An 18389-nucleotide genomic window follows, 5' to 3' on the forward strand; every position below is an offset into this window, starting at 1 on the left:
TGAAGCTATGTTGAGGAGCCTGAATTTCAGCAGACGCGGATTCTGATTTGCTAGGATACCTTGTACAAAGTGTGAATCTGTGAGATGGACAGTTTACATTTTAAGGGCAAGTTAATGGCGCTTGAGAACAGCGAGCAGAAGACAAGGCTTTAATCTGACTAATGCCAGCAGTCTTCAAATTAGTGTGACAGTGGAAAGCGACGAAAGATCCCATTATCGAATTTTCTTCAGCCAGCGGTGTCAAGTGAGAACAATTTGTCACTAGTGAGCATGAGTGACAGAGGGAAGCATCACCCGCTCTCGAGCGTCAGGCTCTGCATAGCAATATGCTGCGCGCTAACAGAGAAACAGAGAAAATGGCCACCCTCTTTTAAGTGTCGCATATATGCCATTGCCAAACACCTGGGACTGGAAGTATTTAAAAACATGCAGTTTATTAAGCACATAGATACTTGGATAGCTGTGTGTGGCACCAGGGTGGGCTGGTGTGTCCCGAGGCTGGAAGGGTGGGTGGGTCATTAAAAAAATAAATAAGAAGAATTAAAACCACTTACCTGTGAGTGTGACGCAACTTCCTCCTCAATGGTCTTCTCTCCTTGAAGCAGGCTCCAAACTCCCAAACTAATCCTAGCCACTGGCGTAACGAACCTTGAGGGGGCCCTCCTGCAGGGTGCTTGGAGGGGCTCTCTCCGTACTCAATTGGGAGCTCGCCGGCCAGAGTACTGTGCTGAGGGGGCCCCGTGGAGCTTAGGGACCCCCCCACACAGCGGTGGCTGTGGGGGCCTGTGTTATGCCACTGCTCCTAGTACTGCTCTCACCAGAATGAGAGCAGTGCTAGATTTGGAGGGAGCGGCCTCACTCGGAGCTCCACAGCGCTCTGCAGCAGTGGCCCGTGCAGGTAAAAGCGGTGGGGGAGATTCCAACGAACAACCATGAGGGAAAATTGAATAAATAATTATATACCCCCCTCCCACCCGACCCCACCACTCTTAACTGCACGGGCCGCTGCTGGCGCTCAGGAGGCTTTGGCTTTCTCTAACATAGCTGTTTAAAGAGATTTAAAGTACGGATGTGTGGCTGCCCGTCGCAAGACGGCCGGCCAATAAGACATGTGCACTTTAAACTGAAAGAGCCCTGCTCTCTCAGCTGCTGCCAGTCAGCAGCAGCCCCGCCCCCGTCCTGATGCTCTTGTCGAGACTGGGTGAGCATCTCTCTAGGGGCATTTCAGGGGGACGATGCTCTACTACTTCAAAGGAGGAGGTGCTCCTGTGTGGCACCTCCTGATACAATCCACAAGATGGACTGAGAAATCCATGCGGATCGGGGTAATCCGAAATATATTCAACTGGGCTTACACTTAACTCTCTTCTAAAATGCCAGTACTTTTTCCCCCAAGGAAAGATTTGAGAACTAGGCCCAGAGAGATGGCATCATTCAAAGACCATTGAAAAGTCATCCAATATTTCAGTTCAGAAGAATCAAATTTGAACCAAATGATTTCTGGCATTTGCAGTGGCTGAAGCACTGAAAATCGTGTGATTTATCAAGGATGTTATAAATCTACAGGGAAAACCACTTGTTTATTATAGGGATACCATCGTGGAGGACATTTCACCAGAAAACTTTCCTCCAGATGTAGCACTTACTCCACAAGTCGTAGGAAGACTATATATATATATATACTTTGGGCTACAGAAGCAGCCTAAAAATAGCACAACCCTCGGTGCAGTCACTGGACTGCACCACTTCCCCAAAACCCGGGGGGCAGACCACCTTGCGGTCAGCTTCGCCCCCCTTCTGTAAGCACACAACTATAATTCAGGTTCAGATTCACCTGAACAACAACGCAATCTGAAGTGCCGGGCAGATCAGTGGGAGATTAATAGTAGGGGTGTGTGAAATTTTCGTCTTTTGCATGATTGTGCAAAATTATACTAATTGCAAAACTGGCTTTTGGTGTAGTATTTCAACATGAAATGCATCCTGGAATTCATGTTGGGTGCGAGTTCTTATTTCACGCAACAACAACAAAAAAATCGCACAAAAAGGCCGCAAGCAACTCGTGCTCCCGTTCTGGTTGCTCATGGCATTCCTGTGTGAAAACTTTCCTGTAAAGGCGGCATAATTATGCCCGATGTCGTAACCAGTCGCGGTTGGTAGTAGGAGTAATTGCAGGGCGGTGACGTGGGGAGGGGGAGGGGCAGGGTGGGGGGTAGTAAACTATGGATTACGGAGGTTTGCAGGTAAATTAACATATAAATTAATAAAATGAATTTCGTTGCGTGCACTGCATCCAGCCGCGGTCGGTAGTAGGAGTAACTGCAGGGCAGTGACGTGGGGAGTGGGAGGGGCAGGGTGGGGGTAGTACACTATGGATTACGGAGGTTTACAGGTAAGTTAACATATAAATTAATAAAACGAATTTCGTTGCGTGCACTGCATCGCATTTGGGGATGGAGTGCACGCAACGAAAGTCGTTTTATTTATTTATATGTTAACTTACCTGCAAACCTTCGTAATCCATAGTTTACTACCCCCCACCCTGCCCCTCCCCCTCCCCACGTCACCGCCCTGCAGTTACTCCTACTACCGACCGCGGCTGGTCGTAACGGCATAATTTCGGAAATTGTGAACACAAATAGTAACATGAAATTCACAAAAATGATACTAGATTACATTAGCGTAACGGAAATTTAGCTCGGGCTATTAAATAGGGTTCGATAGCGTGACATCATTTCACAGGATTGATGTCAGGACGCACCACACGTGAGCAATTGAATACTATCAGGACAATTAGAAACCTGTGTAAACTGTAGGTACAAAACACCCTGCACCACATTTATACTTTAGGGCAAATAATAGGGAATACCAAATGTAAACAATATCAGTGTTTGTTCTGCATGCCTTATTAACAAAGTTTACAAACAAATCAAAATATGTTTATTTCGGATTAAACAAAACCATAAAAAAAGCATAATCAACAGAACACCGAAAGCAAGAGATCTAAAACAACCAGAAGCCGCAAAGTTCATAACAGTGATAACATCATGACTAGAAGCAAACAATCTCTGATTAAAATCAGATAAAACTATTATAATAATGTACAAATAAACAAGTTCACATTGAGGGGCCTGTATTAACTATCAATTAGGAACTCCAATCAACAGTGTAAGTCACAGTTCAAAGTAACCAGGCAAAGTGAATTCATAGTTTGGCACCCTGAAGTTCACAGGTGACATAGACTTAAATATGAGCACAGTTTAATAAGTGTCAGATAAAGTGCAACGAGCAATAATCACTCTCAACAATACAAAAGGTAGTGGACAAAGAGCAGGCTATCAAAGTGAAGATATAAGGTACAGGATGGATCTACTGAACAGCTGGGGCAGATTTACAAGCCCCATGCACCACATTTACGCCGCCATTGCGTCACTTCTGTGACGCAGCGGCGGCGTAAACCATGCGCCACGTTGCGCCATATTTACAACGTGACGCTAATAGGGAGATGCGTCATGTTGTAAAGCACTGCGCCACATGAAACCTGCGTTAGGTTTCATGTGGGCATTCCGGCGCAGGGTGGGCGTTCCCTCGCAGGAACGCCTCGTAAAAGTGACACAGTGAAATCTACAAGATTTCACTGAGTCACTGTTACGTCCATTCTACATCAATACCCTGCGCCTGCTTGAAGCAGGTGTAAGGAGTGAGGCAGCATGTTAGGCATAGGGCGCCCCTGAGCATTGCTGGAGCCGCATTGCGCTTGTGACACGGCTCCAGCAATGTGCCAACCTTACGCCACAGGATGCGACACGCCTCGCCCTATCCTTACGCTACGGTGCACCGCATTGTAAATGCGACGCATTCGTGGTGGCCCAGGGAGGGAATTGCGTGTCGCATCCCTGCTGATTTGCAGAGATGCGCCAGAACTCGTAAATCTGCCCCCTGATATTTACATTGTCAGAGCTTTACGTCTTATGATTTCACATCCAGTCCAGAAACTTCACAGCAGCACATGCGTAGAACGGTCTACAATCAGATCTTAGTATTCTTAGTGCTGCTGCGTAGCTCCTTACAGCTAGTAGTAGGCAGACTGGCGTGTGTATGCTGTGCAAACAAACAGTGTGAGCAACATTTTCATTCTAGTTTTTACAACTCAAACAAGTAAATGAGGACCTTGTTTGGTTTGCCATTTTGGCCCTGAACTGAGTGTATAATTTTCTCTCAACAGGATCACTAATGCAATCCAGGTAATGTTCATACAGTGGTGGACTTTGCTTAAAGAGGTCAAACCCCATAGGAAGGGTCTCTCTGTTAGTATTTTCAGCATCTTTCTGGCCCACCCAATGGCAGTATTGTTTCTTAATTTGTTCTTTAGATGGGAATGACTGTAAATCCGTGGACTCCCAAAGCCTCGACAGACCCAAAGAAGACAACGCCGTTTAATGATCTTGCACCAGTCGACCTTGCGGGATCTGTCTAACCAAATTACATCTTGGAAGGCCTCCTAATAATCAGCTAGTTCAGGGGTGGTTCTAAATCTCTGCAAAATAAAATGTATTTTAGCATTACTTTGTCAGCGATTAACTTTCTGCCCATGTCAAAGTCAAGCGCGTAAGCGGGTGAACTAGGGGAAAGGGAGAACAACGTTCAGATTTGGTCATATCAGAAAGGTTACAAACCCCCCACAGTTCTGCACTATCTAGCTCTGCGGCCACAGCTTGGGAGTTGTAAATCTGAAGTTGAGGCGTACGAGGTTAACTATTTGAGGCACGATGCTCCTTCAGATTGGTGCCTGATACTTGTTTGAGTTTGAGGGATGCTTAGTCTATATGGTTTTTCCATGACATGCTAGCTGATAGTTTAATGCCCAAATACCCACATGTGTCTACTCTTTCTACCTCCTCTCCACCCATTTACATTTTCCCTCTGAATGGTCTATGCTGATTGATTGACAGAAATGTTGTCTTGGTTGCATTAACCTCAAGACATGGTAACATGCTAAACTCCTCAAAATGAGGTAAGAGGGTTTGAAGCCCTTTTGGTGTTTGGGAAAAGACCGAGGTGTCATCTGCGAAGGGTAGGGTGGATACCTGTATACAAGCCAGGGATAAAGCATCGACTGATACAGTAGAAAGAAAGGACACTACCTCATTCATGAAAAGGGAAACCAAGGTAGGAGCAAAAACACATCACTGACGCACCCGTCACTTCCTAAGAGGAATTGGGTTGGTAAGCTGACCCTGTTCCCCCCAACAAACTCTGGCATAGTCACTCATTAATCCGAACGATGATTGAAAGTATATTAGGGGGCATTCCCATCGGTCGTGGCACTTGCGAATGCTCTTGCCAGGGGACCAAGATAAAAGCAGACTTCAAATCAACAAAGGCCACATATAAATGACACTTGCTACTGTTAACAAGATTTTTAAAAAAACAAGCAGATTGTGTTTAATTCCTAATGAACAGACAACCATTTTTTGTAGAAGGAGTTTAAGTTTAGTGGACCAGCACACAAATGCGAATTATTCGTTGGCCATCTTTTTACCCTGGATTCCAACCTATCCCATTGCAAGACAGTACTTCTCAGAGATCTAATAATCAAGGTACTAACATTTTGTAAACCACCGGATGAACATGAAACCACACTCCATGCATTGTGGAATAAGGTTTGGGAAGGTTGAACTAACAACAGTTTTGTCAGTGCACTAGGTGAGTAAGCAGACTCTACTCCCGGAAGTGAATGCACAAGCCTGTCCTTGCTTTGAAGCTTGATAACATTACTAAGAGAAACAATTACTTGTTAATTAAACCGGGAAATTCTGGCGTAATTCACAGTTAAGATAGGAGCAATACACAACTACTTAGAGAAACTGCTCTAAGAATATGGGGGCATATTTACAAGGGCATTGCTCCAAGGGACCATTAAGACGCTCCAGTGGCGCAATGTCCTGCTCCATATTTTCAATGCGGCGCTATGCCAATTTACATGGCTTAATGCCGCATTGTAAAGATCGTACCATTTCAAGCAGTTTTTTGCGTCAAAGGGGCATGCAATGGGAGTTGCTTTGGGCATTCCACCGCAACACCCATTGCTTTTTGACGCTGCCCCAAATTTACAGGGATCGGTAAATCTGAGGCAGTGCCAAAAACTAACACCATTGAAAAGCAGGTGTTAGTATGACGCAATGAGGAGAAATACTTTCATTTCTCCCATTTTTTGCTCTAACTATGTGTGCTGCATTCTGCAGCACACACAGAAGGAGCAAATCACCTTTAATGATTGTTAATGTGCAGGAAAGTGCCTTCCTGCACATAAACAATAATCCCTGCAATGCAGGCACCCTTTGCTGCATGGCACAAGGCTGTCTGTGTTGGTGCTAGGTAGCTTTTTTAGCACAGGTGCAAAGGAAGATACAGCGGTGTGCCGTATTCTTGTGAATACTGTGCATCCCTGCATTTTTTTAAACGACGCAGCGTGGCCCGCAAAATGTCTTTACAAATATGCCCCATGGTCTTTAATTCCTCAGCCCTTCAACAATGTCTCCGGTGCCATGAAACGCTCCCTGGCACTCCAAATGTCCATCATAAAATCAAAGGAGATTGACGTCCATGAGCCATTCTCACCTTTCAGTGCATAACTGTCTTTCTTAAACAGTGAATTATTGTGCTATTCTGCAATCATCCTGCCCAATATTATGAAGCACAGCATCAATGTGAAGGATCTCCATGATGTAGGCTGATGCGATAAAATAGAAAATAAATATTCAAGGCTATTCGATGAAAAACATTGCTACTCTGATTGTCAGCATGCACAGTGGAGAACACCCAGCTTAAAAGTGAATGATTTGTTCGATTGCTAGAACTAACCCTGCACACGTGCAGAACAAAACATATTAAAAACAACAACACTGCAATTCAAGTTCAAAGGAACTTTATTTGATTGACAAGTTATATCAGTACTTCAAAGCGAATACACGAGACATAGCAACAGCTAGACCTTTACATTGGTATTGCTATTTTTTAACACTAAAGTAGACAACACAAGAATGAAGCCGGCTAAAACTTCTTTAGATTGCATTGAATATCTTACAGTCTATGACCTGTCTGTCAGCTCTAGTTTTAGTTGATATTAAAGAGCAGTGGATTCACCCAAGCATGGCTCAAATAGTCTATCATTATAATTTTTGTGTGAGAGTCATCTCAAGGAAGACACGTGGCATATGAAAAATATCAATTATTAACCCATCAAGTACCTGTGGTATCAGGAAATCATGCCTGGTCTTTGAAATCAGAGACACCTCCAAACTATTTTCCAATAAATTCAGCATTAGTCGCGAAACCTGCAAAACGACGTTTCACGGCAATTGATCAGCGGTGGCTCCTCCATTTCAGCGGTGGAGCGCCCCCGCCACCACCCTCAAATAAAGCTGGTTTTAAACCTGTTTTATTATCGTTTTATTTTAATCCCCTGGACCCGCCCCCATGACTCTGATGGGTTTTGGGGCGGGACCAGGGGATGACCCTTCTGGTGGGGGCGTAGTAGTGCACTCCCTTGACTGCTCATGACGGTTTGGGCAGCCGGTTCAGGCCGGTCAAACCCTCATGCATTGTGAAGCTCTCTCCAGCCCCATCTGCGTTGCTGGGGCTAGAGAGAGCAGGCACAGGCTCCCAATCTGCCTGGGAGCACAAGGTGCCAGCGTTCAGGCCGATCCTGATGCTACTTTCATGCAGCAGCAGGATTGGCCACAGCGAAGTCTAAGAGCCTGTGCCCAGAGGAAGGAAGAGCGCAATGCAGCAGGCAATGGCGGCGTTGGTGGCATTCAGATACGTTTTTTTTGTTGTTTTTGTTGTTGTTTTTTTTGTTCCAGCACCCCCTCCTCTACCCACCTCCTTCCTGCCCCCCACTTTGGCAGGGTACGGGCTGCTACTGAAATTGATCCTACAAGTAAGGAATTACATCTCCTACCTTGCAGGACTGGGGCTCATAAGCCGTGCTTTTCGATTGTCTGTATTACTGGTCAATCTAGGAAGACACATCACAGGATTCTACTTAAGTATGGGAAATGTATTTTTTTTTTAATGTGTGCTATGCACCACAAAATTAATTGAAATGGACCAATCTTAATGCATTGCATCCTCTTGGAGAGATCTGACTTGAGCCATTCAAGAACTGGCTCCATGACACGGTCCACTGCTTGCAACCAGCTAAGGAGTGAGCGGTACTCGACCGAAGAAATGCGGCAGACAGATTAAAATGAATAGGCAACAGGCACGTCTTCTATTCTACTCCTTACACAATGTCATCCAACAACGATATCTGTACTGTTTCAGTTCCGTGTTGGAGGTGAAATCCATTATCCATCAATTCATGATGTTCCAAGAATTTCTGGAGCTGGTAGGCATCTACTGGTTCCATGATCTTAGAAAGGCAAGAAGGAACGGCAATTAGGCGATAGCTTTGGAAGTTATAAGTGTCAATATAGACTTTTTTTATAATGGGGTTAAGAACAGATTTCATAATCTAGCCAGGAAAGCAACATTTTGTTAAGGTTAGATCAATGAATTCAGTAGCATTAGTAACATTCCTAATATATTGTGGGATTTTTTTGTATCATAGATTTGGTATATTCGGGCTCAAGTAGCATGAAACAGACAGTATCACCTGGCGCATTTATATCTGCACCTGCGGTTTCAGAGCACAGTTGATCTCTTTTCATGTCAGTCTGAGAAATGGAACTTTGAATGTCTTGAATGTTTTAAATAAAAAAAACTATATTTAAATGTATTAGTAGTATTGATAGATGGGAAATGTTGAGGTAGTAGAGTTCGCAAATGCCTGCACAATTTGAGATAATTCTTTACATTTAGTTATTAGCTTGTTCTATCTCCTGGTTAAGTTATGTTCAGTTTATACAAATATTTTTTGCTGCTGTTGCAGGCAGTTCACTGCATCTGTCAGTGAATATAGTCTCCCCAGCTGTGTGGCCTCAACACTAGAGAAACAATGCAACAACACAGTCCAGTTCGGCACTGCATCCTCATTTGGGCGACCAGATGGTAATTGAGACTTAGTAGGATTGTCACACAATTTCACACATTGCCACTTAAAGAGGGCAGTCTCCTTATATACACACTTATGCGTTCCAGCTTCCCAGGAGTCATACACATAATCACCATTTTAATGATAGTCCCCAGAGGTGTGTGAGACTGCAGCTTCTCCAGAGCAACAATGAATCCAAATATGTCAAGCCACTTTCAGACATCATTTAGTATATAGATCATCCTTCCTCCCTGGAGGAAATAGGGTTACTGGTTGAGAGAGGTTGCTGCTTCTCAATAGCAACCACAAGTCTTCTCAGGGTGCAGTAAAAAGCAAACCCTAAATTAAACTATGCTCAATAGTGCAATCAGGCTTAACTCTGAGGCAATGTGAAAAGTATTGGTGTAACACTTTAAACAGTAACACAGTGAAAACACACCATAAAAGGAGCCCACAACAGAGTTATATAAATAGAGTAACTTTAATGAATAAAACAAGACAAAAATATAATTAGTAGAACCAGAGATATTCAATTTTAAAGATGTTATTGAAAATAGCCCCAAGAGGCGTAAGGCTCCAATTTTAGATATCTGGTTGCGCTGGACTAGGACAAAGTCACAAGTTCAGACTGACTGGGATTGAAAACGGGATGACTGCAGGGACCCAGAACAGAGTACCATCAATCCTGGTTTGGGGAGTGTTGTGAAAATCGGCATCAAAAATGAGTTGCGAGATGAGGTGAAACTGTGGTGCGAGGTCTTGCATCGTCGTCAAGGATTTAGTCTACTAGGGTTTGCAATGTGAAGTCCGGAGTCGAGGATACTCGTGAAGTCAAAGTGATATGTTGGTCGAGGCTGCAGTTGGCGAGGGATGTGAGGTACTGCACCGAGGATGTGCCGTGTGGCATGGGTTCCGATGCGGCGATGGACTGTGATGCGATACAGGTCTGTGCAGTGGTTCTGATCCATGCAGTAGCGGCAATGCATCAGTTCTGCTCGGGGTTGTGCCGCACAGCAAAGGAGATGCGTTGGTTTTGCTAGATCCACAGAGACTGTCAGAGCACCTTAGGCCCACTCTCAACGGTCCAGGAGTAGGGTGGCATCACATGACAGGGTGACTCACAGATGGAAGAGTCCATATGCAGGTGCAATGTTGTTGAAAGCCAGTTATGTCGCTGAAGCTGCAGATCAGGAACCAACCAACTAGGCCTTGGAGTTACTCTGGGTTTAAGATATGCAGGTCCAGCCCCTCTCACCCAGTCAAGAGGGTAGCATCCAGCAGGTCAGCACAGCAAGGTAGTACTCCCACCGGACAGCAGTCTGGCAGAGTGACAGTCCTTAAGCGGCTCAGCAGCTTTTCTTCCTAGCAGAATATCCAGGTCCAGAAGTGTATTGAAGTGGTGGTTGTCTGAGTTTCAATGTTTATACCCAGTTGTGCTTAGGAGAAGCTTCTGAGGTTTTCAATTGAAGTCCCCAGGCATCCTGCCCTCCCTGTCCTGGCACCAGATTAACCATAGAGGGCATGCAGTTCTTTGTGTAAATAAAATGTAAATTTGATACTTGTATAGCGCACTACTCACCTGCAAGGGCCTCAAGGCGCTTGTACGAATACCGCTATGGAACCCATACTGGCTTTCCCTGTGAGGCGTCCACTCCTGGGCACCCCCAAGGTGGAGGCCAGGCATCCTTAGTGTTGTGGGGGCTGTTGTGGAGATTAAGCAAGCTATTGCCCAGAGTTGCAGAGTGGGACTCCATGATTGGAATAGGCACAAGGTGAGAATTATCAGGTCCGTGGAATTTTTGAGCCCAAGACCTGCCGAGGTGGGGAATTGAACCCTGGTCCCAGGCTAGACCTCCGCATCAGGGTCTGCCGCTGTAATCATTGAGCCACACTTCTCCACTGTGTCTAGGCAGGACACAGCCTATTCAAGGGCAAGTGGGGCTATGCCCAGCTCCTCCTTCCCATTCTGCCAGTGAAGACCCATCCAATTTTTTTATAGTGTGTGGCTTTCTAGGAGGAATAAATAAAGCTCAACTGTCAGCTACACCCAGTCATGTGACCCAGGTACAGGCAACAGACACTAAGGGCCAGATGTAAGACCAGTTTTTACATGCACAAACAGGTTTGCGACCCTTTTGCGCATGCAAAAACCTACATGGCCAATGTACTGACATTATTTTGCAACTCGCACAAAATTATGCCTCTCAAAATAGTGTTTTGCGACTCGCTATTAGGAAGGGGTGTTCCATTCCTAATAGTGACTGACAGGCCATGTGTGAATGTTTTGCAACCGCAATAGCGGTTGCAAAACAGTCGCAATTTGCCGCCCTATTCAAGAGGGTAGTAATGGAGTTGCAAATGGGAAGGGGTCCCCAAGGGATCCCTTCCCCTTTGTGACTGGCTTCCAAAATATTTTTTAAGGGAAGACAGTGGTCCAAGGGACCACTACTTGCTCTTAAAAAATAAAACAAAAACATTTCATTTAAAAAAAAAAAAAATGCATCTTGTTTTCCCTTAAGAAAAACGGGATGCATTTTAAAAAAAAATGCTTTATTGAAAAGCAGTCCCAGACATGGAGGCTCTGCGGCATATTATCAAGCCCATTATCGCCGTTTTGGCGGCAGTTTTCTGCCACTAAAGCGGCGCTAATTGTAATGCCATTTCTTGATAATATGCCTCCAAGATCTTTACGCAGGCGCCATATGGTGCTGGGCCAAGATAACTGAACTGTAGGGTGCAATAGGGCTCTCCATTTTCAAATCTTCTGTTTAATAGTTTCAATCTCCCTCTTTTAAAAGGAATTGGACTGGGGGTTTGTTGTTTTAAGTTTCGTAGATGAAACCCAGCCAGGGCCGGACTGGCCATAGCGAGCACTGGACATTTTCCCAGTGGGCCAGAAGGGTGGGGGCCGGTTCTGGAGCGGTGGGGGCCGTTTTTGCAGCAGTGCAAATGTCTGCAATGGACTTTCACACATCACCCATAATAAAAACACATTAAAGGAAGATGGTATTAAAAAAAACCTGTTTAAGAACTATTCAAGGTGATTGGGGCAAGACTCTCTGCAGAACAGAGCTGTTTCTGAAAGACTGGGGTCCTGGGCCAGAGCCCACTTTTCCCATGCCTTAAAACGTCTCTGCTATTGTCTTTGTGTTGTATTTGAGAAGCTCATCGTTGAAACAGCAGTGTGATTCCCAAAATATGTCACTGGTATAAGAGAACTCAGACTATGAAAAACATAATTTCTACATGCTTAACTTTTTGGAGATTCACAAAGGTAGTAACTTTGAATTCAACACCATGCAGAGGTGTCTTCTAACTGTATGCGTGTGTTACACAAAGTGTGCTTAAAATACACTCTTCATGCGTGTTCATGCATGTTCTTCACGCATGTGTATAAGTGTGTGTTCACATAAATTTGCGGTGGAGTGGTCAGGACAAATGCATGTTAAATAAGCAGGAGCAGCCAAACAATTATCACTTAGCTGTGTTCTCTAACATTTTGCAATCCATTTCATATTGGCATATCTAACTTTTTAATGAGCCAGGCACAGTGTGGCAGACGTTTGTGAACGTGCACCAGTACTTCCTATTTTCACATGGTATGAGCAGAAGCAAACAGACATCAAAGAAAACAATTTCATAAAGAACCAAGGAAATCAAAAGAAAAAACAAGCATTGGCAAAGTGAATATGTTTCGCCTCCTCAAGATCTATTGTCTTTTTACAATGTATGTTTTCTTACATGTTTCACAGCAGTGAGAGCCAGCATTGACCATATCATAGCACTTTTTTTCTTTTTACTGTAAGCCATGTTATACAGCAGTGCATGTGCAACATGTAAAAAACATTGAGAAAGCCAATAGATGTCACTCGGGCAAAACCAATTAGTTTTGATAATGCTTGTTTTTACTCACCGTGGCATGGAGATGTTTTACTACTTGCTTCCTTCCTCTTGAGCTACTCTCAACAAATAACAATCTCATACCCGAGACAAAACCTGAATAGGGTGAAACGTGTCAGTCATTAATAAACATCTTTGAGAGATGTATCATTTTGTTCACAAATTCTAATTTAAAGTGGCACTTTCTATACCATTATATACATAACATGAAGATTTTGTTAGAGGATACTGACTTGTTTTAATGACAAGCATTGCCAAAGCCAAAAGGTCTTGGCAATGCCTGAGCTATTGGCTGTATCAATGTGAATGTCTTTTAGCCATGTTGTCTAACAGCACATCTGCTGTCACTAAACAAATGTGGAAGTGAAAGTGAGGAACAGTTCATGAGCTTTGAAGTACAGCAAGAATGTGGCATAACAGCCAGAGCTGCCAATACTGGGGAACCAGGTTCCAATCTTGAGGTTGGCTGAACAGTTTGTGATTCTGGGCAAATCACTTATGCTTCCACCTGCATAGGACAATGAATGTGTCATTGTGTAATGTAACTGGTGAGCACTTAAAGTGCTCCAATACCATTGGCTGGTGTTAGCACTATGGCAAGATGGAGGATGGAAGAAGCGCTGCAATAGTATAGATTGTGCAAAAAAATAAAAAAATAAAAGCAGCAGTGAGAAGGGAGGTAGTGGACAATGGGTCAAGCAGGGAAGCAGGACAGAATGGGGAAATGGGCAAGCAACGACAGGAGAGAGTGGGAGGAAGCAACAATGAAAGGGTAAAAATTGAATCAGGATCAGCTACAAAAATGAATGTAACTGGAGATCACTTAAATTGCTCCAATACCATTGGCTCATCTTTGCGCAATGGCAAGCTGGAGGATGGAGTGAATACTCCAATACCATAGGATCGTGCAAAAAAAAAATAAACAAGTGCTGTTCAGGTTTTAACAACTTTTCAAGAAATGCATTAGTTTATATAAACATGCATGCATTTCGGTAGAATGTGTACAGTGAACAAGGAAGATGGCTTGAAAATACAAGCACTCCTATGGAGTGTTAAAAAAAAAGAAGAAATAGGTGCGCAAACTGGGAGCAGTGTAAGGAGATATGTACTTGATCCATACACTATGGGAGGGCCAAACTCACAAAGGAGGCATGACGCGTACATGGCATGATGAATGGCATCAAAGAAAATTAGAGCAATGCTGAAGCTTACAAATGGTAGGAGTTGGGTGCCCTCTAAGCCTATAGATAGAACACAACACGTCTCTTCAAGATAGTGCATGCGCTGTCTAGCAAAGACCTAAAAAGGATAGATTTCCCACAAGCGAAATCTACTGGCTTTGCCCAGGGAGATTAAGTGATTTATCCATAAACAGAAAATGTAGAAGTGAGGCCAAGCAAAGGGAGAGGATGTGGTGGTAGGGCCAGAGCTGCCGACTATAGAGCTGGTATACCGGGTTTTAGTTTCGACATCAGCTTAACATCCTTGATTTTGGGCAAATCATTTAATCTCGCCGTGCTTACAGAAATAAACGTGTCCTTGTGTAAAGTAACTGGTATTTATGTAAAGCACTCCAATACCTTCTGATGGTGATTACGCTTTATGAAACTGCAGAAGAAAAGTAACTGGTGCTAAGGTAAAGCGCTCCAATACGTTCGGTTGGTGTTGGCGCTCTATGAAACTGCAACAAAAAAAGTAACTGGTGCTTATGTAAAGTGCTCCAATACCTTTTGGTGGTTTTGGCACCACATAAAACTGCACACAAATATGAGAAGCTTAGTTGGTGGAGGAGGGGATTGGTGCAACAGAGTTCAGCGGGGGCTAGCAAAGACGGGTGCGAGGTGGAAGGGCAACCAACAGCAAATGTGGGAATCCACGGGGAGATTAAGTGATTTGCCCATAATCACTTCACTTCAAAAAGCTTTCACTTCAAAAAGCTTTATTTTGACAGTAATGTCATAAAAGCAAGTATAACAAAGCATTCAAAATGTAACTACTAAATAAATCTTACAAGCCAAACTGTGCAAGTGTGTACCAATAAAACAGCCATTAATCATTTCCTCCTAAAAGCGGTCTCGTCATTAGTACCCCCATGGAATCACATAACATACACTATGTACAGTGGTAATATGATATAAAATATAATAAATAGCACCACTCAAAGTGTCACAAACCGCACACCAAACCATACAACACAGAATTGATCAAATGGTGGGTAGCCAATATAAGTATCAGGGCAATAAAATCATGCATGTAATACAACTCATTCGTAAATCAATGAGATTAAGGGATTTGCCCATAATCTCAAAATGTGGAACTGGGGCCGAGGCTCAGGAGATGATGTGGCATTCTCTTGGGAGAGGATGTGGAGTAAGGGCCGGAGCTGCCTACCATGGAGCTGGAAAATGGGTTTGGCTTTTGGTGTCAGCTAACATACTTGGTTCTGGGCATACCACTTCCTCTCCTAGTACTTACAAAAATGAATGTATCCTTGTTAAAAGTAACTGTTGCCAATGTAAAGCGACCCAATACCTTCGAGTGGTGCTTGGCGCTATATAAAACTACATGAAAACAATGTAACTGGTGCTTATGTAAAGTGCTCCAAGTACCTTTGGGTGGTGTTGGTGCTACATAAAACTGCACAAAAAACAAATGTGAAAAGTAGAGTTGGAGGAGGAGGGGATCTGGAGGACGAGGGGACCTGAGCAAGGGAAGTTCTGCATGTGCAAGCAGCAATGGGTTGGAGGTTAATAGGCAACCAACAGCAAATGCAGGCTGCCACTGAGAGATTAAGTGAGTTGCCTAAGTTTACTGGGTCGTTGTGGGTCCCTTTTCTGCCAGACTATACCCGAAAAACCTTGATTCAGACCATGGTTATGAGCCGTCTCGACTACTGTAATGCTCTCCTGGTCTCTGCAAATGAGTTATCCCTCAGCACGTTGCAGGTGGTCCAGAATACCCCTGCGCGACTCGTCACGAATTCTCAGTTCAAAACCCCTTCCCTTCCCATGCTCCACAAGCTCCGCTGGCTCCCAATCGAAAAGCGTGTCAAATTAAATTTCTGCTGTATTGTCCAGAAAGCCCTGCATAATAAAGGCCCTCTCTACATCTCTAGGAAACTAAAGCCTTACGCTCCCTCTAGGACTCTCAGGTCAGGCAGAAAATCACTTCTCTTAGTCCCCAGGGTTAGGAAATCGAGACTAGGTGGGAAATCTTTTTCCTACCTCGCTCCCCTGTACTGGAACCAGCTTTCCATACACCTGAGACAATGCCCTGACTATTCGCGCTTCAAGAAACTTCTTAAGACCACCCTGTTCTAACATTTCTCATCTGCCTGCTAGCAGCTCCATCCATAGCGCAGAGATACCCCTCCGTGGGTTATTCAGGCACTATACAAAACCCATAAATAAAATAAATACATTGTGAAGAGTAACTGGTGCTAATGTTAAGTGCTCCAATATCTTCGGATGCTGTTGCCACTATATAAAACTGCACCCACAAAAGTAACTGGTGCTATTGTAAAGCACTTCAATATGTTCCGGTGGTGCAGTCGCCAAACACACTTAATTACAAAGTAGTGACACAAAAGGAGGAAGAAAAGTTCAAAGATAGTACTTGGTCTAAGCTCCACTGATAAGAAAACATATAAAGAGAACGACTAACACAACAGGAAATAGCATGCTGCAACCAAAAGCAAACAAGGAAAACAGAGTGACAAGCATGCAAACAAATGGAAATGAAGGGCAGGTGGTGAGCTCCTTTTAAGATTTCGTTTTTCAGAAATACAACAAACTTTGCAAGCTCAGCGCTAGCGCTGTGCAGGTGAAACCTAATCAGTACCTACCTATAATAGAGTTTTAATTATAAATTAATTATTCTATATGTGACAAATACCAATTTATAGCATTAGTGCACTAATTATGTATTTATGTGCTCACTCATGGATATATTGAATCTTGGAAACCTAGCTTGGGTGCAGCATAGGTATAGGAGATGGTGCATAATTATGTACAATAAATGAGAAGAGGGAAGATGGACCTTTTCTGTGAGCTGCCTAAGTGGGCATTCCTGGGGTTAGTAGCTCCTTATCGATTACTGATGAGTGGCTCCATGAAAAGTTGGGTCACGAATTCTCAACTTCAGCAGTGATGGAATACGTCTAATAGGAAGAGAAATATGGTTCCAGATCCTGGACATACTTTCTTTTTAATGTAATTGCTCCTGATAACAATGCGGACATTGAGTGCAGTGGTGGCCGCCACAAACAAAGGGTGGTGGGGTGGGTGGAGGGAACGCAGGAGGGGTCACGTCGGGTGGCGGGGTGGTTAGCAATAAAATATTAATTTAAAAAAAGAACTTACCTAAAGCCGACGGCCACCTCGCCTCCTAATTTGCGCTTCCTCTTCTCCTCTTTGTGACAAACTCCCATCCAATCCCCATGCTGGTCTCCTACTAGAGCAGCGTGGGGATTGGCCGGAGCAGGCTGAAAAGATGCTCCGCTCAGGGCGTCTGTGGGGTTTCTCCAGACCAGCTGCTCAATGCAGCCAGGCTGGAGAAGCCTAAGTGCTCATGTGTGTTTTTGTCGGCCTGAGACAGCCGGCCAAAGCACATATACACACATAGCACTCCTCTTCCCCCTCCCATGCCTCAGTCCCTACAGCGCTGGCTCACAGCTGGCACTGAAAAATAAAACGATGCTACAAAATTGTTTTATTTTTCATTTGCTTCCTCTGAGCCAAGCAGTGGGGCGACGCTCCTCCACCATTGCGAAGGACCCGCCGCTGATGGAGGATTATTTATTGAGGGTCCATCAGGGTGGGAGAGATATCATTCCATTTCTTCAGTTTTTTCATGTGATGTGATACAGTGTAGACCCTGCTCATCAGGGGGGTGAAGATCGAATCAGGAAAACATTCAAGGGGGCAGATTTATGTTGCACTTGCGCCACTTTTGCACCGCCGTTGCGTCACTTTTGTGACGCAGCAGCGGCGCAAATCCTGCGCCATGGTGCGGGGTATTTACAACGTGACGCATCTGGGAGATGCGTCACGTTGTAAAGCCCTGCGCCACATGTAGGAGTTCCAGGGCAGGTGGGGGCGTTCCGGCGCAGGAACGCCTCCTAAAAGTGGCTGAGTGAAATCTACAAGATTTCACTCAGTCACTTTTGAGCCCATGCTGCGTCAAAACCCTGCGCCTGCTTGAAGCAGGCGTAAGGATTGACGCAGCATTGTGCAGATAGGGCCCCCCAGAGCCTTGCTGGAGCTGCGTCGCGCTTGCGACGCAACTCCAGCAATGCGCCACTTTTACAACACAGATGCGTGACGCATCTGTGCCGTTTTTGCCCCATGGTGCGCTGCATTATAAATGCGGCGCATTCATGATGGCGGAGCTGGGGCGCAAAATAACTGGCGCATCCCTGCTGATATGCAGGGATGCGCCAGTTATTATAAAT

The 18389-nt window shown here is 44.5% G+C and overlaps 1 protein-coding gene across 1 annotated transcript in view; it reads left to right on the forward strand.

The window, feature by feature from the left end:
* TMEM163 (transmembrane protein 163) overlaps positions 1-18389 on the forward strand; it is an 848993-nt gene that overhangs the window by 119715 nt on the left and 710889 nt on the right. The gene's annotated exons all lie outside the window — the stretch shown is intronic.

Source organism: Triturus cristatus, chromosome 3_1 (assembly GCF_964204655.1).
Source record: "Triturus cristatus chromosome 3_1, aTriCri1.1, whole genome shotgun sequence".
In the NCBI taxonomy this organism is placed as follows: domain Eukaryota; kingdom Metazoa; phylum Chordata; class Amphibia; order Caudata; family Salamandridae; genus Triturus; species Triturus cristatus.